The following is a 25,891-nucleotide window of genomic DNA, read 5'->3' as shown; positions in this document are numbered from 1 at the left end:
AACTCAGACACTGTGCAGCTGGGGCCAAATCCTTACCCCATGCCAGCTACTTTGTGTTCTCTGTTATAACCAAAATTGTCTTGCTAAAGAACCACAACAAGAGCCCTTTTCATTACAAAAAAACACATTTTGCTTATTTTTGAGCATCATGGTAGTTTAGAATCTAATTTCTCAATACTTCCCCTGTGATTTTGACATAGAAAAGTACTCATCTGACTACAGAAAGCTACATTTATGCTAAAGGTAAGTGTGAGAGATAATAAAACAGTGAATAGCACTATTAAGCCAGAAAATAGAAGAAATGTATTCGTTCTGTATTATCATTTATGACATAATACATGCTTTGTAAACAACAATTATGTCTCCAACAAATAGAATATCACAAATTGTTTAGAAGACACTTTTTCTGCAATGGTTTCAACCTAAGATGCTTCCTGGAGGGAAATGAAATGGTGTGCCCCTTCAGCTCAAGAATAAGGCATTACACATGCTAGTAGCTGAAACAAAAACCCCAAAAGGACGGCATAGAACCCACCTCTCCTGATGTTTCAGATGAGATCTCTGGACATGGAAGAAAGCAAGAATCAGGTCCACCTTCCCTGTGTCCCTGTGTTAGCACTTCATTAACTCTTTCAGATACAAGAACCCGCCCTAAGATCAATTTCAGCTGAGGATGCTTTGATATACAAGCATGACGCCGGTATGCAATACCTTCTTTTCCCTTTGTGTCTATCCCTTCCTTCTGAAAGAGAGCATGAAGTCTTTACACTCACTGTGGCACCCAGAATCTCCAATAACTGGAGACAGATGAGATTTGAACAAGAGAAGTGGGATGGGGAAGAAAAGGAGTCTCTTACAGTGTGTTAGATAATTGGTCCTCCTGTTCACTACCAAAATCTGTGAAGAGGAAAGGACGTGCAGAGACAGAGAGAGAGAGAGAGAGAGAGAGAGGGAGGGAGGGGCAGTGGCCACTACACTTTCATGTCTTATATATCTATATATAAAAGATATGTATATAAAAGATACATATAAAAGACATGAAAGTGTAGTGAGAGAGAGAGATCCCCATGCTTCCCATCTTTTGCCTTCTTATAAATACTACCCTATGCCTTCCGTCTATTCTGTGATCCTTCTGTGATTCGAAACAAAGTTTACACATGCAGAGGGGTTACTGCAGAGCATACTGATCTGCTGCACCACACACAGAACAGCATTACATAAATATCTCATTTTAAGCTTCTGTGAAGTTTTTAAGACTATTTCCATCTCTAATCACAGAAAATCCACGGAGAAGCTCAAAACCCACAGTTCAGGGACTCTTAGCACATAAAAGTAATCATGGATCTTCATGTCAGACTAACCCAACTCAAAGGAACACCCTTGTAGCAGAATCTCTTAACAGCTCATAAGCAGATTACACATTTACTGCAGATGTGCAAGGAAGGCAGACTTATCTGAAAAAAATGTGATGCTGACATGCAACAACTTTATCTTAATTCACATGCACACACAGAAAGAAAACTCAACAGTTATTTGGTGGTCAATGAGCCAAGGACAGAAAAATGAACGAAAGCACCAGAATATTTTGCAAAGACAAACGGATATTAAAGCAAGTGGATTTGAGGATGGTAGCTTGTCATGTCCCTCGAGGTTTTTTTAGTGGGACAGGTAACTGTCCTCCTCTTAAGACCCATGCAAATTACAGGTAGGAAGATTAGACCTGTCATACTTAGTATCAAAAAGATGCAGGCTAGGTGAGCATTAAAAAATAAAATGTCACTTTAGTGGAAAGTCAGTCCCTGTTGAAGCTCCAGAGGTGACATTTGTCAACCCTATAGCACTTTTCTGTACCACTTTGACTGTTTGATTCCACGTCATTGTGTGCTTGGTGGGGTGTACAGACACAGGGACCCCCATCTTGCCAATGCATGGCTTCTGCGGCCCTGAGCCTGGCCCAGGCACCTCCCTGGCCACAGCATGGTCCTGCTGGGATCAGTGAGGTCGGGTAGACAAGGCCATCCAGGAGAGCCAAGATACTTCCTGCTGAAAGGACTGAGGAGATGTCATGGCAGGTTGTCGAGCAGAAACTCATGAATGCCATGGGCCAGGCCTTGCAGGCCGCTCCCAGGCTGGCTAGACCTTCCCTAATGACAACAGGGTACATCGGAGGGAAGGGAAGGGAAGGGAGAGCAGAGAAATCAATGTAGATTACATATCTCAAAACATCTGGGGGGCATCTGAGATGCATAAATATTAATAAATACTGAAAGAATGCTATATAGTAAAAAACAGTTGCCTTCCCCCCCAGGCCTGACACAGCTAAACATACATTCTCAGGCCTCCCCTCCCATGGCAAAGATGCCACCAATCTTCACGTATTTCCACACCCTGTTTTCATTTCAAATTAAAACTTTGTGCGGGTAAATGCCATTCTACTGTCACAAATAAAGCACAACTGTGTGGGGGTCTTCTGAATAACCAAGCACCTTACTTTTAGTCCCACTTAGAGTAGCTTAAATCAGCTTATCTACAGCCAGCAAGCTGTTCCATTTAAACAACTTATCTGAATTTTAACTCATTAAGTGAACATCAGAGAATTGGATAAAATATGTAAATGGTACCATTTAAATCCCTAAAGTAATGCAGGAATAAACACAATAGCTGAGGTATTTAAAAGTGACATTTACTTCAAGAGAGTAACTTTTAAATCCAACAACCATTTTGTTAGCTTTCTTGAAGTGGTAATTAACAGCGCAATCGTAAGAGATTTGACAGTCATTTTCTTAGAAAACACTTATTTTTTCCTCTTTTAATGGTATCTACATGATAAAGTTTTTAAGTTTGATAACTTTAGAAAACCACTAAGAGGAACATTTGCAACCAGTTCAGAATCAGCCTGAAGGGCTTTATTCCTCAAGGCCTTAATATACTGGTCTTAATTCCATATGCCTGTGATTTAAACACATTTAAGTCTTGAAGTAAGTGCAAGTAAAGCACCTGCTTAAATGTTGTTCTGTCCAGGGCCTTTCTTCTACATGTGCATAAACTTCTTCCTGAACCAATGCCACATAGCAAGATGCACGCTATCCATGATTTTTCTTCCCCTCTCCTTAAGTCTTGGAATGTTATACCCAGAAAAAGGTATAATATTATACCAGAAAAGATATATACCCAGAAAAGGTATAATGTTATACACAGAAACAGAAGAAATATATATATTTTTTAAAAAAAAGTGAATTTGCTTGTAATAGCAAACTGCTTGTAAACACAATAATTTTATGAGCCTTTTCTGGTTTACTTCTGGGAATAATGGTACTCAAAATTCCCATGCCTATGTAAAGTTCAAAGCATTCAAGAGCTTGCCATACTATTCTGAGTTGTACAGTTACATAGCCAATAGAGTCAAAGATAAAAAGCAGTAATAAATTTTTCCATCTTACATCATGACAACAGAAATGGCTTGGAGTTCTGTACAGTGAGAGTGCCCATTTGTAAGCATGTATACAAAGTTTTTTCTCCATGCAGCATTATGCCTGGAAAATCTGATCCTTTAAGACAACAAAAAGATCTTCATCACTATTTAAGAAATCAATACTCAAGGGAGCCTGAACAATTCTGAAAACAAATTTATATAGCCAAGCTACTGTTCGTTTTGCTTCCAAACATTTCCCAAGGATTGTCACCACAAAAGAGACGTGGATGAAATGTAAAGTGTTGCAGGACACAGGGTGAGAAGTAGAGAGCAATTCCTTCTAAAGCTGGGGCTGGGCTTCCTTCATTTATCCATTTATTTTTTCACCCTGTGTTTTCTTTTTGCAGCTTTAGACCACTGATTTTAAACTTTGTCTCTACAGCATATAATAAAAAGATTTCAGGCCAGTTCTGCAAATTCTTACTTCTGGGTGAGCTCTTACAATTCCTATGTTGTCAATTCAAGCTGTCACTGACTTTAATGGAGCTACATGGAGTGCATAAGTAAAGCATATCTGTAAGTCTTTGCAAGACTGTGTCCTACATTAATAAACCTGTTTTAAATCACAGAAACATTTCCTCGAAACAGGACTTTGAAGGCCAAGCCCCACATTTCCACCTGAAATCAAAAAATAACAGCATCATTTGGCAAAATTTCCATTAGGACAGGTAAGCCTTGTTCTTACTGTGAAACTCAAATTTTTACATTGTCTAATAATTTTGCTGGACTATTGGCAAAGCTTCTTAAGCCCTGTAAGATTCTCTCACCTCACCAGCTTAATATGATGTTTAGACAGACCTTGACGAATGCAAACCCTTTAAAATAAGTAAGCTAATGCTGGCTCCAGGCAAACCTTGCTAAACTGCCACAAAAATGTTTAATGAAAAATTAAGTCCATTTAGGCTGTAAAGCATTAATGAGAATATTCACATGCAAGAAGACCCAGCTTTATAAATATGACCTGAATTTTCGTTCACTTTCCAGTTGTTAACGTGTTTCCCAACAAAGACTGAGTGTGCAGTTTCCTATTAAAAAACTGAAAGGCATTTTATGTATTTTTCTTCCCTTGGATTCAACACCAAATATGATTCAAGTCAAGTTCGTATGTCAAAGGGCAGATTACTGTGGAATATTGAATAAATCATTTTGAATTCACTCTTGTAAGGAAGCTCATGCTTTCAAAGAGATCCATTTATTTCAAATGAAATTTTAATCTACATCATAATATGTCCTTTTAATAGAACGAGTTTCATTGCTGATAGACTGCTGTGTTTGGTTTTCTCTTAACCTCATCTAGGAATAAAAAAACCTTGCCTACCACCTGTTTGCAGTCAAACACAAAGCTACCAGACAGCTCTCTTTGATCGCAGTGGAAATGGGATAGGTTCCACATGACCGAAAAGCCAAAAGAGTGTTCAAATCCCTGAAGTCCAAACCAGGGTCCCATCTCCTCTGCAGATGGTAGAAGGCTACTTGTTGCTGCCGAAAACCCAAGGTCAGTGGCTGTGCAGGAGGCAGGAGCAGGCACCTCCTGCCTCATCCCACATAAGAGTTTTGCAGAGCTCCCTGAGGATATTCTGAGCTCCCCTTCCCTCAGGGGCCCAATTCAATCCTGCTGCTCACAATACACCTACCATGTGCTGGTAATATCCCAGCTCAGCACGAAGCTCAGCAATCAGGCTATATTCCTCTGACAACCTGGCTGGAGGAGGGATCTATTAATAGCACTGTCACTCTTTGCTTATAAAACAGCAGAGGTCAGGCTCTTTGCCAAGGAGAACAACAGATCTTGTCTCCCAGAGGAGTGCTCCAGCTGCCTGTTACCAGGCTGCCACCAGGCAGAAAAGAAAATGAGATTCAGAGAGTAAGTATGCAAGAAAAACCAAGTCTGTGGCTAGGGCAGGGCACTACCCTGAGACACGCAGGGATCCCAGCCCTGGTCTCTGCACTTGCAGTCGCTCCCCGTGCACTAAAGAATCATTAGACAAAACACATAAGCAACCCCGTGAACAAAATAATTATTTTTCTCTCATTTTCTTTACTTCTGACTATGGCACGGGAGGGCCCACCTCAAAATTCAGATCTCTACAAATATGGACTTGAGGTTGCAGGGGCTTAACTTTCCCATACAAATAAAGCCTTTTCAGCAAGTCTCTTCCCTTGCCATCTCTCTCCTCATCTGAAGTGTGCACTCACAGCAGCATATTTTACAGTAGTTCTCACTGACAGCTATAGTGACAGAGACAAATTGCAGTGTGTTTTTTCCTCCTATGCATGTGTCTGCCCATACTAAACTATTTGTGTTCAGTAAGTGAAAAACTGTTAAGTATATGCCATTTGCTTCTTTGACCTTGCCAAAAATAAAGCACTACTACTTTTCCCCTTTCTTAGAAAACCACTTCACTTCCATACATTTAAGTAAAAGCTATTTAGCCATCCCTGCTAATCTTAGTGTGCCAGGTACATCAGACAAAGTGTGGATCCATCCACATCCGGGGATTCAGACATTTAAAATACACTCATCACTGTGCACTTAACAGCTACCATTTCCAGTATGCTGTGGCCAAAAAAGTGCATGACATGCCGTCAGTATAATAGAAACTGTATTATTTCCCTTATTAAGATATTTCCACTTATAGACAGGGCGATCAAGTTTAAGAGAACCCTGCAATTTTTTAGGTAACAGAAAAGACTGTTTAATCTTCACAATACCTTTGTGGGGAGCTTGATGGATCTTTTGCATTTATGGGTCACCGTGTACACATGCATGCCAGTATCCACAGACTACAAGGTAATTTCACCAAACCACACAATACCTTTGCCTTGCTGGGCTACACAGACAAGCAGAAACCAAGGCTTCAGAAGACTTTCACCTGCTACTTCAGAAATACAAATCATTGTGAGACCAGAATAGTGTTTGAGACCCTAAGTCCCAAAGTCAGTGAAATGAACACTCAGTAAGCCTTCAGACAATAACCTAGTGTCAATAAAACGTACATGAAAGACATCACTAAAAGAAAGAAAAGGCCTATAATCAACGTAAAGCAGAAATACAGAAGAGATGCTGCTTAAATATTGCAGGAAATATCATGAATATCAATGTATCTACTTAAATACCGAGCAGCATTACACATTCCTCTAAGTTACATGTGCACAAAGTTCAGAATTGGGCTTCTGACATTATTCCAAGCCAAGTGTTTCACTCTCTGCTCTTGAGTTCACATTTCCTAGAATACACTGTCTACAGTTCTGGGAAACGACTATTTATAAAATACAGCCAAGGCACTGAGATGTCTAGGCAGAGCTGGGATGACTTAAAATTATATAGCACCTTTCACACTAAAGAACTCTTACACTCTTTGCAGCCTGTGTCAGAAACACTTCAAACAGCAGCGGGGTTAAATCCCTTCTGAAGTAAAGTACAATCCTGATTTATCAGTACAAATCAACACTGCCTAATTGTTATATAAATGAGACTGGACACCAAATTTAATCAAGCAGAGTGAAATAAAATATTTACTTTTCTCAAAGTGGCACCCTTCGATAATGATGATCTCATTTTTTCTCATTTGTAAAGAAAGCCTAGTTAGGCTCTCTTCGCACCAGCCTGGAACGTGGTTCAACCCTGATACAAACGTAAGGGGGAAATGTCAGTTCCTGTGAAGTCATGAGCTGGCAGGGGACTGGAGCAGAACAAAAAAAGAAAAATTCAACCCACAGCAACAAATTATCTCAATGTAAAGGTAATATACTTCAGTCAGAAACACTGTAGAGCTAGAGCCAGAAATTTAAATGTACTTGTAAGTAAAACCATGCCAAGGAGGGGAAAGAAACAGAAGCAAAAAGATGCACGCTTAAGGAAGAAGGAACAGTAAAAGCCTGCCAGGGAAAAAACATCAGTTAGGGTAACACAGAAAGGTAAGTAGAAAATGTCCTGTAAATCTTACCCTCCTACAACACTTAGTTGCCTATATGTCCAGTTGTCTAAAGGAAGCCTGCTTGCTATTAAAGAGGGAACAAAGAATGACTGATAAAACTGAAATATTTAATGACTTCTCTGCATTGCTCTCCATGAAAATACCCAAGACAATGAATCAACAAAACTTCAAAACTTGCTTTTGTTTTCTGTTTTTGTTTCTTGTTGGCGATTTTTTCTTTTTTTTCCTTTTTTTTTTTTTTTCTGGGAAGTACGGGTGTAGGTTGGAAGAAGGAAGAAAACAGGTTACAGACTATTGCAACTTGTCAGCAGCGTTGCAGTTGGTGCATCTTCAGGAAATTCTCTGAAAGATACTCAAGGAAGAAACTGGCTCACACACTGGGCCACCAGTAATTTTCTCTCCTGTTTTCTGCTTCTTGAATATTTCAATAGACTGCAAAAGGCAAGCAGAAACTCCATTTCTTTCCTCAAAAGTGGGGGGAAGCAAGCAAGAGAAAAAAAAAAAAAACAACCCACAAACATCCAGCTTGGGAACTGCCTAACCTAATTCTCAGTAGTGCTTGGGAGCAAACTATTAGATAGCAGCTTCTGCTCAATCCATCTTTAGTATTCAGATGGCTTAACTGGCTAACCAGTTAAGAAATAATGCACAGTTTTAAGGAGTTAAATAGAAACAGTAATATCAAGCTTACCCGAAAAACCTCAGTCATAACCCAATCTGTCAGTTAAGGTCTGAACAAAAACCTAAAGAACCTAATGGAAGGATAGAAGGCAGAAGCTCCGGTGTAGCTTTGAAACTGCTTGAAGTATTCACCAAATGTTCAGGAAAGTATGAAGGCTGATTCAGGATTCAATAGTGGTTTCACTTCCTAGTGCCCAGAGAAATGGAAATTGCATGCAGAGTGTACATTACTGGGACTAATTTACATCTAAGACCACTAAAATAGCGAACTAAATATAAGCCTGGAAAAATGCAATACGCATTTTTTTGTTATGGACCAACTCTCTTGCTTCAATTTTAGCTCATGCCCCTCAGCAACAGAGCTGTAAGCTCCACGCCTGGGAGAGCACCAGTACAAAGTAACTCCCATCCCACTGTAGCTTTGCACGATGCCAGCGAAGGTGCCAAAGGAGAGAGCACACGTGAACAGACAGCTTCCCACCACACTGAATGCAACCAGGAGGGTCTGCACTGCACGCCATGGGTGACACAGGATGGAGAAGGAGCGCTCATCCTTGACTCCAGCCTCGACTGGGAGGCAGCGGGCAACCACTGCTCTCAGCCATGGATTTTCCACCATTGTGCTGTGACTGGTGTCTGACTGGGTCATTGCATCTCCCTGTCATGGTCACCACTTGCACAGGTATGACTCAACTGGGAGAGCAACAAGCAGAACAACATCACCCAACACTTTCTGCCTCCCAGCTGTGACAGACAGCTGCCTCCAGGAGCAGTTTTCCCTTCCACAGGTTACTTCAGGAGGAAGCAGGGGCACAGCATTTACACAGGCACAAGGTTTCAGCTCCTGGCTGAAACCAAAAGCTAAGATGTAAGGAAAAGGAATGTGAATATTTCCTTTCATTGCCAACAAGATTTTTGCCATCCATTTCAGACGGATCAGAATCTGGGCTCTGTGCTCATTCTCTTTGCCAGGTTATTTTGGCACTGAGCCTTCTCTGCTCGACTCCTATAATACACACCCAACTGTAATCTTTTCAAAATTTGGGGACAGAAGGATCAGAAAGATTTCTTGACCCTCCCAGAGTTAGAGATGATGCTACAACTCATTGTTATTTAAAGAGAAAAAAAAATTGAATAATTGTGTGTTTTATCTTTTTTTCTGCATGTGTTCACACACATGCTTTGGCTGGATGCATGCATGTTTTGTGGATGCAGGGGTGGGGTTCATTAAGCCAAGCATAAATTTAGTAGAGTAGCAAGACAAAAATAAATTCTTTCATCACTAACTTAGTGTGTAGATTGGATTTAGCAGAGTAACTTGACAGATATTTTTCCAATTTGAATAAATGTTATTTCAGTTTGTTCAATTTCCGGAGTGCATGCATTAAAGGATTCCATTTTAATCTAGGAAATAACGTTTCCTACATTCAAAAATCTTTATTATAGAAAAGCTGATACCACATGCAAGATACAATGATTTTCTTACACGCTGGGCAGAATGGCCATATGTAATTATGATCTGGCTGTTCAGTTTTAATCTTTTAAGCACTCCTGTAAGAGAATTCTTACTACGCTTCCATGATCTATTGATATTTTTACTTGCCTATTGATTGAGAAGCAATTATCTCCATAAGGTAGAGAAACCACCATGAAAATACAGTGCAAACTGAACTGCAGTCCTTAACATCAAGCAGCAGTTAAATCCTTTTCTGAGTACATGTACAGTCCTTCCTCTGCAGCTAAACTGCGAGGTGTCAGTGTTAAGCTCAAATTTTGTTTTCAAAAGGCATGTACAAACATACACTGCTCCTGTTCTCTGCCTCTCAAGCTCTCTTCTTTGCCTTCATGGGATAAACTAGGCATATGACAATGCCAACAGAGGTAATTCCTCTCAGATAGCCATTCCCTCTCTCCCTCATCACCTCACCTCTGAGCCATAAAACACAAGCTGCTGGGGCTACTCCTGAGATCCCGACAGGTAACAACTTTCTGCTCCTGCCTGGCATGATGAGAAAGCAATAAGGCTGGAAGTTAAAGCATACGATCGCAATCTCATTTAAGCGAGCTCCAAAGTCCCTTTAAAGCTACAGGGGACAGCATAAAGCCAACTGTAATGGTCAAATGTTAAAACCTTTAAAGCAGCCACTGCTGGCAGAAGGAAGTTGAGGAATTTAGGGAGTACTGCTGCCGATCAGAACACAAGGTGACATCTGCCTCCTTCTGTCCCATGAGCAAAGAGTGGATGAAAGCGAGTGCAGGCAAATTTTAAATTGTAAATTGAGTTTTAGACCGAACTCTAGTTCTAAAATACACATTTCTTAACAATCGTAGTCCCCGTGATCAGCAGAATCTTGGCACGACATAGGATATTTTTATTTGCTAGCTATATCTGAGCAAGAAAACTTAGTTTCCATACAGCACTTTTTAAACTTGTTAGTAGAGTTCAATATTAAATATCATTACACTCTGCCAAGGAAGAATAGTTGTGATTCCTCTGGCTCTTGTTTTGCTGAAAAGGTTGAATTTAAATCAATAGCAAGGGCATTCTTCCCCATCTCCTACCTTCAGCCACCTTTGCTATGATTTTTCACTTTCTAAAGGAGAACAGCAATAGAAAACCAATCCATGCTGTTCTATTTCAACTCAGAATTTTTGAAAGGTAGGATTATCAAGAAAATGCCTTTACGACCAATCTTTGTGTATCGAATACTTTCTGTGTAATTCAAAGACTAAGAAAGTACAGACCAAGTCCACTTTTCAAGAAAGAAAGAAAGAAAAGAAAACTAAAGTACCAACCGCAGGTGACTGACAAACTCCAACACTACCTAAGCTTTGCAGGAAGGAGCATGCTTGGTAGTATGACACAAACGCATTGCTTCTTTTATATTAGTTTACTGGAAAAGAAACAGAGAAAGCCTTACATCATGCAGGCTTGTTTCCTACTTCTTGGATTTTTTTGCACTGGGTGCAAACAAGATAGAGAAGCCAACTGCATCTCCTGTTTACCTGGGAGGTCTGTTCAAAGCAACCAGCCCACGCCAACCCTGTTAGTTTGAACTGAAATACAATACTTAAACCAAAATTTCAGCACTATTTCAGTACCACTTCTAGTCTAGTAATCAGGATTCCTGCTAGAAAGGAAGCAAACAAAAGCTTTCTCTTTCCAAATTTATTACAATAACAAATAAAGCAGCGAAGCACCTTTTTCCTCAATCCATGTATCTCGTGCTTCTGTACAAAGATCCTGCAAGGATCAGTGATACCACACAGCCTTGCCAGACCTACGAAGACTGGCTGCAGGTAGCATCCAACATCAGGCAGAAGCCTGTACAGACTGCTTGATTCGTAAGACAGGCCTCCCTGCTTCCAAATTTCCTAGCTGATAATGCTACTAAGATTTAACATTTTGCCAGTTCAGACAAAATCATTATAGCACAAACACTGCTCTGCTGCAGTTTCTGGCTCTGGAAGCCATTATGTGAATGAAGAGGACAAGGCAAATTCTGTTATTATACAGCCATGACGTATTTAAAATCTACTGATCCCATGTTAGGCACAGACCTGTTTTGCTTAGTTGGGACAGTATGTACATACTTAAAATCAGGCATGTTTTAAAATAACATGCAGCACCCAAACCTTTTAAAGTGATCCAAAAAGCTTTCAGTTTTTCCTCTTTTTACCCAATTTCCATCCTCTCTAGTAACTAGCGCTCAGCAGTCCTGCTTTTCACAGACTCCTGCACTGTACAGACAAAGGATTTTTTTCAACGTTCTCCATGTTGCAAATTCACCTCTTAGTTACTGTGCCTGGAGGATTCTCTCAAAAACCAAAACCCCTTAGGATCACCTGTCACAAAATCTAAAGCACATGGACTGATTCAACAGTGCAAAGTATTTGACTACCCCATTTCTGCGCCCCCCCCCAAAAGTCACAAACTAGGACAATACTGTGACTTACACAGGGCAGCTATTTCATCCTCAGCACAATCCAGCATCTCTGGCTCAGCACTTACCGTATTTCAGGCTCTGGCAGGAAACCAAGAAGCACTGGGCAGGATTTTACATTGCTATCCTGGTCTCTTACCCAAGGAACACTTAATAGCTCACTGACAGGTAACACCGTACTGGGATCGTTAGAGCACTAATGAGCACAGCAAGCCTCGCACCCCCACAGCTACCATTCAGCTAACTCAAGGTGGATTTTCGCACGTGTGTGAGAGAAAAAGGACAGGGAGGAAAGACAAGAATGTTTTACTGATAGCACCTGGTCAGTCCAAAGGTAGGCATGAATCAGGAGCTCTCATTTATATTTGCTGCTGGCAGGAGATGATCAAGTATACAAAACATTCAAATTCTCAAATTTGACCAAGAACTGCCTTATAATACGAAAATAATTGCTTGGCATGTTCATCTTCATATTCTAGGCTTTCTTAAGTCACCATGACTAAGACAGTAATAACACACAGAATGTCCCTGAACAAAAAGAGCCAAAATATTTTACACAGACCCAAAGTTTTAATCCCTGCTGTATTGCACCAGGGTTGGTTTCATCTAACTGCTAAGTGACTGAGCACACATGCTTCAAAGCAAGAACAGATTAGGATCTATCTCTGCTGGCACCATTTGCAAGTACCTTACTTCTTGTTTTCACCATGAGGTTTGCAAAAGTGAAAAAAATATCATTAAGTATATATGGAAGTGAACTGCAGAAGGGAAAGAAATGTGCTTTTTGTTCCTTTTCAGCTTCTTTCTTTTCCTATGCAACTAAAATACAAGACTCAATTTATGAAAATTAAAGCAGAGCTGAAGAAGGAATGCGACAGAAATTAAATGCATCTTAGAAATCACCATTTGACCGATAATGATGGAAATGGACTTACTGCCCAGATGGTAATTATGTTTTCGAATCATAATTATTCAAATGCAAGTGACCTTGCCATGTATAAGTCTTAAAAACTGCTTGTACACTAGCAAGAACAGACTTTCAACTGTTTTCAAGCTGAAGGTTGATTATCCTGAACCAGTGCATGCCGAGCAGTAATGTGTTCTGACTCAGTGAGAAAGCACTGACTGCAAGCAAGGTGAGACACAGTAATTACAATTTGTGCAGCATCCTGAAATTATGAAGTGATTTAAGTGTGAAGTGCCATTATTATCAATGTACAAATACAAATCTCCTCATGGGTGAAAGGACACACAGGAAGCACATAGCCAGCAGTCATTGTCTAGACCCTTCAGATGACATATGAGTTCTGGACTGACATGTCCATTGCTAAACATCATTTTTGATTCCTCATGACTTTTCTGAAAAGGCATTCTTTTCTTCAGCGTACTTGTGAATGGGAGTTACTTTCAACGTAGAGAAATTACCATATTGTAAGCACTCTTTAAATGCATGGGAAAATCCCTTTAAAATATGCAATTTGATCTAATGTGGTGTGACCAGTCCACATTCTCTTACCAGGATTCAGTAAAGCTCCCCGTACATTACCTGAGTGAAATAGATCCATACAAATCCATAACAAGGCAGATAAAAAGGTAAGGAAAAGAAGATCTGTCATAACTGTACATGTTACAAATGCAAATTCCATTCTTTCTACTTCTCTCTCAGACAGGAAAGTTATGTTGAATGTCACCATAACATAGTGCTTACTCACCATATGTCACGTGTGATCCAGGATAGTGTATCTATTCAAAACAATACTCAAAGGATTTATGTTTATTTTGAAGTTATTTTGAGGCACTGGTGAATGTTCTGTATTTTATTTGAAACAGTCGGTGGTTGTCAAAGCACATTCTTTCTTGTTCCATAAAAATGTTTACTGCATCCCCATCACTGCAGTATCTGAAGGCCTTCTAGCACTCTACTAAAACCACCACCAACAAGACCATACTCTGTGGTTTCTTCACTCACCACAGAAGGGAAAATGTTTGTGCAATACAGCATGGCAGTTCGGCACAGAGGAAGACTGTGTACGTTTTTCTAAGCGCACTTGTAAGTGAAACAAGCAAGCCTTAAGAACCCTGTTCTGCATAAAGCCTAAAAGGAAGTAACACTATGGCCCATGGTCTGGGTTGGTGCTCAATACAAAGCCAGGGGCTACAATGCCAGACAGAATAATGTTCTGAAAGGATCATCTTCCACTTTCAAGCAGAAGGACCCACTGCCTTTGAAGATAAGGGTCGCTGACCTTAGTCCACCTTCTAGACCTTTCCAAAGAAAACTTTTGGGTCTCTGAGCCACCCCTCCGGGCCCAAATCTTGAACCTGATTAGTACTTAACAGAGCAAGAGATAGTGAATACAGATTAGCTTTCATGTGTTAGCAGTAGTCCACAGAAGTGAAAAACTGCACAACAGTATTTAGTGCCAGCCCAACTGTTTGACATGTATCACAACGTGGCACTCTGTCTAGGAGCAAGAAAAGTTTCTCAGCAATGCAAGTTAAAAAAGACAGAGCACTCTGTAAACATAGCAATATTCTTTCAAGGGCATGCTCTGTTGTGCTGTGGAAGATAGCTATGTTAGAGACTGGCTCAAATGCAATTGGGAAAAAATATATATACATATATAAAACCAAGCAGAGTTGTTCTAGATTTCAGTTCCAAATTCTGTCCTGCCCTCCCCTGACACTTAATTTGTATGAGCTGGTAGTTGACTGCACTGAAGAAGGAAATTGCTTGTTATCTTAGCCATTATACTTCTGTAAATATATATACAAATAGGCACACCATCTATAAATATGAAACACTGCATAATGACAGCCGACAAACATGTAAGGTCGACAGGGAAAAAAACAAAGATGATAAGGAGGTTGTAAACAGCCTAACTCAATGTGCTGGAGGGACGGTAAGAACCACCCTCAAAGACACCCTTCCAGGGGTAAAGGCAATTGTTAATAATTTGTAAATGCACCTAAACCGCTTATCCTGGAGGAGTGGAGAGGGGGAAACAAACATGTGAAGCACCTTCAGATGATGAAACCAGCATTACGCCACCCAAACAACCCACTGCACTAACAGTGAACATCCCTGTGAACCATATGGAGCCTACTGCACATTTACAGCATTTCCATATGCACTGGATGTGTACACGTTGCTCAGCACAGGTATTTTTAGAGAAGCTCTGAAATGTTCATCAAGACAGAGGAACGCTTCCCATGGACACCATGGAAGCACAGGGATGCAGCAAATGCTTTCAGGGCAACCACAATGCCACCCAGGCTGCCCATCAATACTACATCTCTTCCAGCTACCTACACAGGAATAACAAGACAGACTTCTGGGAAGCAAGAAAACACACTGGGTACGCAGAGCAGGGCTGAGTGACACCATAACTAGCTGGTACTATTGGCCATCCTTCCCACTCTTCATCATTTATCATCATTATTGAAAATTATTTTGAGGCAGTAGCAAGGTAAGGGCAGCACAACACTAAGGAGGCTATCTAAAGGGGAAAAAAAACACCCTGTGATTGGCAAAAAGGATAAAAGGCTAGAAAAAATAACAAGCTGACTGAGAATAGGAGAAAGGCTGAGATGACATGAATAGACATTTAAAAAGACGGAATAAATTCACACATTGCCCCCCAAACTCCAAACCCTTAAATGCACTGAATGGAAAGGTTACTTCGAAGAATTCAAATGCAAAAGGCAGAAAGACAAGAAAGACTGGCTAGCAGAAGGAAGAAAGCTACCGAAACAACTTCAAGAGAGATTGCACTCCAACAGAAAAGACTGCTGAGGTAGACTGATAAAAAAAATGTTTTTATCAATTTTCAGTAATATTCATAATTATTTTTCGTTTTTTAAGCAAGAGGCCTCAAAACCTGTGAAAAATCTAAAGCAAAAATTGGGACTGACAGCAAGGAGGCATAAGAGAATAATTTTGGATGTCTAGGATTGTCTATCACATACCATTTAAACACTTTTTCTTTTTTTCCCCTTACAATCAAAATTATCACATTTCATTTTCTATAATTCTATTCTGTAGATGTACACCCTGCAAGTAAGATGTTAGAAAATGGTGTTGTACCAGAAAAATATGATTGGACATAATTTTGTTTAACTAGTGTCAGTGAAAATAGCCTACTTATTTCAATGTTAAGGATTTCAGATTATTTATTTTAGATTAAGATCCTAATGCTAAAAATAACCAAATAATACAGGACCTACCCTGTAGAAAAACTCCTAAATCAACTTATGAATCCCATGCAATTCTTTTGGAATTTCTTCCTCTGCATTTTACTTGAAAATATTTTGATCACCAAACGTACTTAAAGAACAAAAAGACATCCACCAGCAGGTCCTAATCAAGATCTGGGAAATGTTTAAATTTCATTTGGCTTCAGGTCATTACAATTTAGTTCCTAGATCTCCTTCTGGTAATAGGAATCAAAATACGGATTCTGATCTTTCTCTCTCTCTACCTCCCCCCATTCACGGGTACAGCCTTGAGTTTTCTTCTAAAGACTGCATGAAGCAAGGTAAAAGAGCATCAGTCTCTAGAGTCTCAGGCAATGTTTAGCATATAGCTAGGTTCTCCACTTTCTTCCAATTTGGAAGCTTGCCACAGCGCTTCAGAACCTTCAAATGACACATTTGATCAGCTACTCAGTACCCTTCAGATAGATTTTAAAACCAATAAAATAAACCATTTATTTTCTTCTTTTCAGGGCGCTTCTGTACAGATCTGTCTGCAGAAGTTGTAAACAAGGCAATACACTTTTTGCCCAAGTATATTTTGCATCTGTTTATTATTCATTGCTTGGGTTGTGTTAGACACATTGCTAAAAAGCATCCTGAAAGCGAGCACGATTGTGGCATGCAGGTGGCAATCTTGGTCATTTCACATGGGCATTAGGACAGCACCACTGCACAGGTAGCAGACAGGGTATTTCAAATCCTCTTTTGCTCTTGCTAAGCTGAAGGAAAATGGTGACGATAACCGGCTTTCAAGCTGTGAGAATGCAAAGTAAGAGTGTGCGTGCATGCCGCCAACCTCCAGAAGAAAAAAGAAATTAGCATCCCCACTGCCACAAATATTATTGCATAATAGGATGTAATGCAAAGGAAAAAAAAAACAACCCTGTAAGATTCGAACGGACTATACAGCGATGTTTCATACTTGCTAGCAACAGAGATTCAGGAAGGAGCATAAAACCCACTGCGCTGGCACCAACTGCTGGCCTTGTCCCAAACATCCCCCCAGCAGGCAGGAGTAATCACCCAAACAAATGAGGGAACAAGCAGTAGCATTAGGCTGGAATTGGTTTGCCACTGTTGCTCATTCAGCCCTGATGTGATTATTTCCAACTGCTTAAAAAAAATAAAATATAAGGAAAAGGAGTACAAAGTAGCAGAGCAGGTACAGTTCTGGACATTGGTAACTTGGACTTCTGTAAAGCTTTCAAACTCTGTATTTAAAACGTTAAAAGATATTCATTTAAAGATGCATTTCTGATATCACCACTGAGGCTGAACATCTTTGGGAAAGGAAGAAAATTGTAAATAGCACAAGTCCCCTGAAGCTGAAGAACCACTAGGAACACATTCTTTCCATTATCTCCTAATACAAATAGGGAAACATTTTATTTGTTAAAAAAAACAAAGACTACATAACTCGTAAGCACACACTGTGTTTATCAACCATATCTATTTGGACAGATGGTAATCTTTAAATAAACTGAAAGAGAGCAATGAAAGAAAACTCTTATCTCCTTGGATCTGCCAAACGCACAGAGAGACGACAGGATGCAGAGGGGAAACCGAGACTGAACAACACATATCATACTTGGCTGGTTGTGTCACAGATAGGAAATAAGACCAGAGCATCAGCAACCTCTGACCAAATTTGGCCACTGTCCTCCTCTCTGGAAAAAAATGATTTAAAACATAATCATGTGGTTTACTTTGACATTTGCTTGAGTCTACTTTGTGAATGTAGAGAGCAAAGTGTTGAATTGTTGGCTTACGGACTGGCAGACAATGCAAAATCTAGCAAAAAGTTGGGTTCTTCTCAACAAGACACCAGAAAGCAGAGGAATTACCTGATGCATCTACAGTAACTGCATAGCGTTGGTACAAGGAGAATGCACTGGCCTTTTATGTTTTTGTCCGGAAGATAAGAGTTGCTCAGGCAGAACAAACTGATTCCAGGGAGAGAACAGTTTGGTAGATGCTTCCAGAAATCTCAGATTTCCCCTCTCAAACTGCAGCCTGGGAACATATCCTCCCCTTTGTCTCCACCTTACCTCACACTGCCATCCTCATTACCTCCTCTCCAGATCGTCTCCCTCCCTTAAACCTTGCTTGCACCTGAATACCTGTGTGATGAGGTCAGGGCAACTCTCCAAGTAGAAGCAGTGTCTTGGAGATGCTGGCAAAGGCACTTAGGCCCAAACTCACAGGGGATTAAGCCGGATGGCACAGGACAGGGCTGGAGCTGACCTACATGCATCCAGGACACCTAGAAGACACCTAGAGAATACCTAAAAAGATACTCTCGAGCCACATTAGCTGCCTAAAGATCCATTTTAACACCTAGGGTGAAATAAGCACCAGGAGGATGAAGAGAGGTTTTCTTAGCAGCCAGACTGCTGAAAACCAGCCCCCAGAGCCAAGCGTTCCCAATAGCAAACTGTCCCCTGGCACCTTTCTGAGAGGGGGAGTCACTGCCAAAAGCCTGCGTTAGAGTCGGACACAAAGTTGTGGCCTTTAGTGTATTGTGTTAGGAAAAAGAAATCTATAATCAATCATCTAAGGAAAGCAGCTGCTGCATCTATAGGCAGCACATTATAAAACACTTTTACCTTCACACATGGACACCTATATTACTATAATATTCGGGAGGCCCATCCGTTTGGATAACAGGTAAATAATGCATCCAAAACAACAGGCTGCTACCCTGGGCACACGGTGCTATCTGCTCTCTTGTACGATATAAAAACGGCACATTCCTCTATTAATGCAGCGCTGTGCTGGCCAGCCTCTATGATTTACCGGGATTGCAGAATCCAGACGTTAGCAAAAATACTGACAGCAGAATATATGAACACCGTTCCCAGGAGCTGGGCTTTTCGTCTTTACGGACCGGGAAAATAGATGGCCCTGATAGAAGAGCAAATGGTGCCAACATGCTGGACATCAGCTGAGGAAGAAGATTAATGGGAACCTATTTCAGCAGCTCTCATGTAACTTGGAAAAAGACTTTCTGGAGACCTTTTCCAACAGAGAAAGTTTCCCTTTCCTAGATCAGAAAGACAGAAAGAAAGGAAGATTCATTCATTTCTGCCTTAAATAACTGAGAGACTGTTAAGCAAAGTGGCCGTGGCAGTCTCTTGCCAGGGCTGAGAGACAGGGAGATAAGCCCAGCAGCTAATTACAGCAGCAACTAACCTAAATTCTCTCTGAATCTGTTTCATAGAAATACCGCTTTTCTGTGGAATAATTACCTCGAACATGCCCAATCCTATTCCTAACATGTGTATTTTAACATTTTGACATTTTAATGCCATCTGTTGCCAAAAAGCCTGGTCTGCTGCACTGTCAGAACCCAGTCCAAGAGCTGACTTCCACTCCCAGTCATTTCACTGCTGCTCTGAACTCTCTGGAATTGCTCCTCCAGTGCCCAGCATTATGATTTACCATTTGGCAGAGTGGCCAGGAGACACTACCCAAAAGCAAATGATAGTGATTTTTAGCCTATTTGAACATTTTGTGGCTACGGTTTCTGTAAAGCGAAGAGGAATCAAAGCCCGTTGCTCTTGGAAGCACCAACTGCCTTTAAATTACGTCTTCCAAGACATTTGTGTATGTACTAGAAATAACTAAGTCCTGATTTCTCCTCCTCCTCAAGCCATGCCAATGAAGGAAAAAACGTGAAGTGTCAATTACCTCAAATCAGAGAAGGGGCAGGGAAGAAGCCATTACGAAGTGCCTTCAGTCAGATGGGATTAGTTGAGGCTCTTACCTTCACTTTCCAATATTTTAAACATTGGCAGCATTGCCTTGCATACAAAACAGCACAGAGAAACAAGCACATACACCAGAGAGACAAAGTTGTCTCAGACAATTTGGATAGCAGGAAGAATCATCTCTTTTTTTTTTTTCCCTCCTAGACAGTATGGCTTTACATTTCAGATAAAATTAATACAGCATTAAAAGCGTTTAGGAAAGAGTTACAGTCACTAAATAGTATTTTTCCATATGTTCAGGCATTTTAGCAAGATGGGATGTGCACTATACACTAATTGCTTATAGTAAACGTGCAAAACCAAGGAGACTAAAAATAATTCCAGTGTTCCTAACTCTATGTGGTAATGGTTGATTTTAAAACTGATGGACCCAATCCTGCTTCCAGCTACATCAGTTATGAGATAGGTGTGCTTCTACAAAGGTGAAAAATTACAAATTGTGGAATCATGAAATCATTTAGGTTGGAAAAGGCCTCTAAGATCATCTGGTCCAACCTTTAACCCAGCACTGCCAAGTCCACCATTAAACCATGTCCCTAAGCACCACATCTACGCGTTTTTGAAGACCTCCAGGGATGCCCCTCCTGGGCAGCCCATTCCAATGCCTCACAACCCTTTCAGTGAAGAAATTTTTCGTAATATCCAACCTAAACCTCCCCTGGTGCAACTTGAGGCCATTTCCCCTTGTCTTATCTCTTAGTGCTTGGGAGAAAAAAAAAACAATCCCCACCTTGCTATAGCCTCCTCTAAGGTAATTGTAGAGCATGATAAGGTCTCCCCTCCTGGGCCTCCTTTTCTCCAGGCTAAATGACCCCAGGTCCCGCAGCCACTCCTCATATCTGCAATTTTTGAAAACACAGAAGCCTTTTCCAAAACAACTGAATTGCTGGTACTACTTACGAGAAGACAAATAAAACCTTGCCACTTTCCTGCATTCACTCTGTTTTTGCTCCGCCATGCTGTATTCTGTACTTCCTTTTCCAAACCTAGTGACTGCCAACATGGATTATCTACTCCTATCAGGACTGCAACACCATCAGCATTGCTGTGGCACTGCTCCCCTCCTCGTAGGCTGCCACTAATAACAACTTCTCTGGCTTGAGATTTCTCAACGGAGTTGGCAGAACTGGGCACAACTGCAAGGTTCCAAATTACCAGGTGTTCATATACACAAGTAGTCGATACCTTTTTGTTTAGCAGCAACAAATAAAAAAAGCACAGATGGAATGAAATTAAACTCAGGAATAAATTAATTTCATATATAGACTAACCACGAACTGTTTAATTAAAGAATACAAATAAACAAGCTCTTTCCTGAGGTCCCTTCCATTCTTCTGTATATATATTTAAAAAAAAAAAAAAGAATGATTAGACATGTTACCAAAAAAAATCATGCTGCTCTTTGAAAATTACAACTGAGATAAACCAACAGAACTGAGGGAGCCATTTTCATCATCCAATGTACATCTAAATGGAGTCATCTGGGAGCATTCTTCATTAGCATAATTTCCTAAGGTCTAATACTAAATTGATTACACAGAAAAAGAACCCCATGCCCCTTCGATATTAAACATAAATTAAAAACAAACAAAAACATGGGAAATGTAGACATCCAACAAAGATTACTGGCTTAAAGCAAATTTATAATCTGTTATAATTTAAATATATTATAACTTAGTAGTAGGACTACTAAAGTATATCTCTGTATACTTTACAATACATTTCATTCAAAATACAGTAATAGAGCATGGAATGGTCTTATGGGGAAAGCTCTCAAGCCTGTTCTGGGGACTCAGCACACTCAGGTGCCTCTGAAATGCCTCTGCACTGATACAGGCAGCCTGGGGAACAGGTGGAGGAGCTAGGAGGCTGCGTGCTGCTACATGACTGGAGTGCGGCGATGGCAGGATAGAGGGCAGGCTGGGAAGACATCAACAGTTCTCAGGGCGGCATCAGGACCTAAGGTCATATAGTGCCCAGAATAGAGATAGTATCATCTGTATTTTCATAAAACACACAGGAACAGATTGAGAAGTCTGTTCATCTCAACAGATGAACGTGAGAATGTCTTTCAAACAAACTGTACCTATTTTTAAGGTGTGAAGCTATAGGGACACAGACAAAGCACAAGATACAGATCTAACAGCATGACATTAATAGCTTATCTTTTTCATTTAATAATGAGAAAGAAATACCATTATACTCCTGTGGAAAGAGTCCTAGCTCATTTATACACATATATGCACAGTTTATTCACGTTACTCCACTAAAAATATATATACACAAGTTCTTCTTGCTATCAGCTGGCATAAAATGTCAAGTGGACTGCCAATACAAATATTTAATATCTAAATAAGTCATGGCAGTATGTTTCTTAAGAGACTTCTGTAGGAGACATGGAGGAGCTAGCATGCTGTGACCACTCTGCGTAGCTTCTGGAGGTCTGTGCTACTGCACTGAAATGATCATCACCCCATCAAGATGCATGCTGCCTTCAAGAAATGATCATAATCATAAAATAGTCAGAGAAAGACTTTGTGATTAAATGATTTGTCAGTCTGATCCTAAAAAGGATTTGTGCATCTACAGCTCCAGGGAAAGCATGCAATCCCAACACATTTCCTTCCACAGCTGAAACATCTTAATGAAAGCAGTCATTATTTTTCTAATTTACTTCTGAACTCTTCAGAGACACCATCAGCTGAAGCGAGACACTTCTGCCTGAATATTGCTTTCTGAGCCTTTTGTTATAAGCCATGCTTAAAGGTGAAAGAAATTTGAGAAAAATACTTTCAGGCTTTCCCTGTCGATTTGGTCCGTGCACTTGACAGCACTTCATAAAAGCTTGTTTCCCTGCTTCTTCTTTGAGGTGGATCACATTTTCATCTTTCCTCAGGTTAATATAAGAAAGGGGGGAAAAAACCTTTAAAACAGCAAAGTTAAACAAAAATAATCTGATGAGAAACTAGGGGCATGCAGGGTACTGGAAGGTAACTTTCGGAAAGTGCCTTTTGAGCAGTACGCCTCTGAGCTGCATGCTGAGCTCCCTTCCCTAAGAGCTGTCCAAAAAGCAACAAAATATTTTGTAATACAGATATTTGTCTCTTAGCACAGAAATTTCTTTTAACTTAGTAACATTAAGCAAATCAGACCATGTCTACTCTAAGCAATCTCCGTATCGCTGTTATTCCACATCTGCAGTTTTGTTGGCACATGCCCCAACTTTTCTCCTCCTACAGAGGATTCACAGATTGTGCCAGAAATTCAGCCACAGTCAATTCAGTCACTACTTTTCAGTTAGTTATAGCTATGGTAACATTGTCATTACTAATTACTGAGGAAAAAAAAAAAAAAACTGAAGAAAGCTTGATATCATATCTGCAGGGGGTACAAATAACAAGTCTGGTCTGCATGAGCAATTCCTGTTTATTGCATTCAACAATTTGTTCCTATTAAGGATATCGTTTTTGTTTGTTTGTTTTTACAAAAGTGTAACACTGATGGCTTCTATACAACTTCCGTGCTTGAAGCTAGGGCTTTATTTCCACCAGCCAGGACAACTCCTTTAGGCAACTGGAAACTTGCACTAGGCAGCATGCCCTGGAGTACCACAAACCAAAAACTGAGACAAAACCATGAGTAAGAAATATCAAAATTAGTCATTTGAACTTTTGTCCCTTAACCACTGCTGTCAACTCATGCAAAGCTCTGATCAGGCACTTTAAAACATCAACTTCAGTTCTGCAATCAGGAACCAGAGGTGACAGGGACAATCTTGTAAAGATAGGTGTCTCAAAGAACCAATACTGCTGCCCGTAAAAGCAGGTGAGAAACTTCCAAGGAAAGCGATGAAAATCCTGGAATCTTAAATTCTTAACACCAGACTGAGTGCAGCACAATCAGGACTGTAACAAACAACAAAATGACGCTCCAGACCACTAGGAAGTTTTACTCCAACTCTGAATTACTGAAGTCAAGGGACAATAAAAACTTCCAGGTAATAGATGTCTCATTGCATCTAATCATTGAAGCTAGATTAATCCAGGAAATAAAATTTGGTTTTATATTACTGAAATCGATTGCTCGTTTGACAAAGAAATTAAAGACCACTAACCCTCCCAGCTGAGTTTAAGCTTAATTACTGTCATGCCAACGTACACGGAATCATATTAAAGTAAGTCTACAATTATAATATGAATCTGAAGCATTATCATCAAACTTTAGTACACTTTGGCATTTCTTAAAGATTTTTTTTTAGATTATCTAAGATATTTATTCTTTATTCACATTTTTTATTATTTTATGAGGAATTAATTAGAAAGGCAAATAATACTCAATACCTGGCTTCTTTCTTACAGCACTTCTAATGCTGAAGCCTTATGATTTCTGAACATAAAAGATACTCTTTTTTTTTTTTTTCAGTTCTGCAGAATCACAGATAATCAGCTCTGAGAAACCTGCCTGTATTTAGGCAACAGGCCACATAATCCAAAAGGTAAGCAACACTCACCCCTTTAAAAACTGCTAAGTGATTACGAGTGCCAATAAAGTGTCTCCTCTACTCTGAGAGTTTAAAAAGAGGAAAGGGCGGCATGGATAGCCCCCTCCTCAGAGGACATTTTGCCTTTACAGTACTAATTCCAATCTAAATCCAGAGTCCAAAGACTAGTTGGTATACATTACAAACCATCACACATGAAGATGCCACTACTGACTCGACAAGTTCACAAAACACAAATCACCGAAGGTGTTTCAGTGACAGGGCTTGACTTGACTGTACGCACCTCCTCCTTGCTAAGCGCTCACTGCTGACTGCTAGCAAAGAGCATGTACGTGCTTGGCCAGGGTGAGCTCTGCTCTGACCCCACATGGCTGCTCTTATAATTGTCACTAACTTCTGCTCTGACCTACCGGGTTCCTCAAAGGAATGTCTCTCAAAGTTTGAAGAACCAAGCAAGAGACTTCAAGTGACCTTCTTCTCTTCATAGTGGAGGCACCGTCTGCAGTTTGTCTCTGCCCAAAAGAAATGATAATTTTCTCTAATGATGTTTTGATCTTATGCAAGTTAACACTCATATGTTTGAAGTATCAATTAAAAATAATAACAAAAAAACAAATGATTGATAACTTGTTTTCCTTATCTAGCTTCTCACAATGAAAAAAAGCCAATGCAAATTTGAAGATGCCATTTTTCAGAAATGCAGAAATCTACTTCGTCCGGTCACTACCTGCTACAAATGTTACATACAGTTATTTGGTACCACTTACTTTATTCTTGCAGTGTTACCTGAAATAAAGGGTAAATAAAAGAAAAATAAAATAAAAAATGCAAACTCTCTTTTTAAACTGATTATACAAATATTGGTCCATTGGTTGTAAGTAAATACCTTACCACTTATATTTGAGTTTAAAACTCAAAATATTTTTATGGGCTATTTCGTTGGTTCAGTTCAAATCGCAGTGAGGGGAAAAAATCATAAATATAATCAAAATCCACTTCTACAGATACAGAGAGAGAGAGAATAAATCAGGTTTCCATGGTTACTTTGTTAACCATCTCCATTTTGCTGTTTACATAGTTTAAAAAGTACAAGACACTATAAACATGAAGAAATTAAATATTTATTAAGATCTACATTGCAGAAAGCTTCCACCATATGCCATGTCTGTTTCACCAGCTGACTGTCAAATGAAGCTCTCAGAAATACTAACATCGACCAGTTGCTGGTGCTGCTAACTGCGTATATAGGACAAATCCTTTCTGAACATGCAATGAGGAAGCCCTTGGTTAAAGTTCATTTAGCATTATTTCATCAATAAAAACAATCC

The 25,891-nt window shown here is 40.0% G+C and overlaps 1 protein-coding gene and 1 long non-coding RNA gene across 4 annotated transcripts in view; one reads left to right on the top strand and one right to left on the bottom strand.

The window, feature by feature from the left end:
* Positions 1–25,891, bottom strand: part of HHAT (hedgehog acyltransferase) — a 165,393-nt gene that overhangs the window by 85,326 nt on the left and 54,176 nt on the right. The window lies entirely within an intron of this gene.
* On the top strand, positions 23,452–25,389 carry LOC121068691. Its single transcript, XR_005819034.1, has 3 exons — positions 23,452–24,059; positions 24,485–24,557; positions 25,208–25,389. It is a non-coding gene; the product is annotated as an uncharacterized LOC121068691 (long non-coding RNA).

Source organism: Cygnus olor, chromosome 3, assembly GCF_009769625.2.
Source record: "Cygnus olor isolate bCygOlo1 chromosome 3, bCygOlo1.pri.v2, whole genome shotgun sequence".
Taxonomy (NCBI): domain Eukaryota; kingdom Metazoa; phylum Chordata; class Aves; order Anseriformes; family Anatidae; genus Cygnus; species Cygnus olor.
This window is presented reverse-complemented; position numbering and strand designations above follow the sequence as displayed.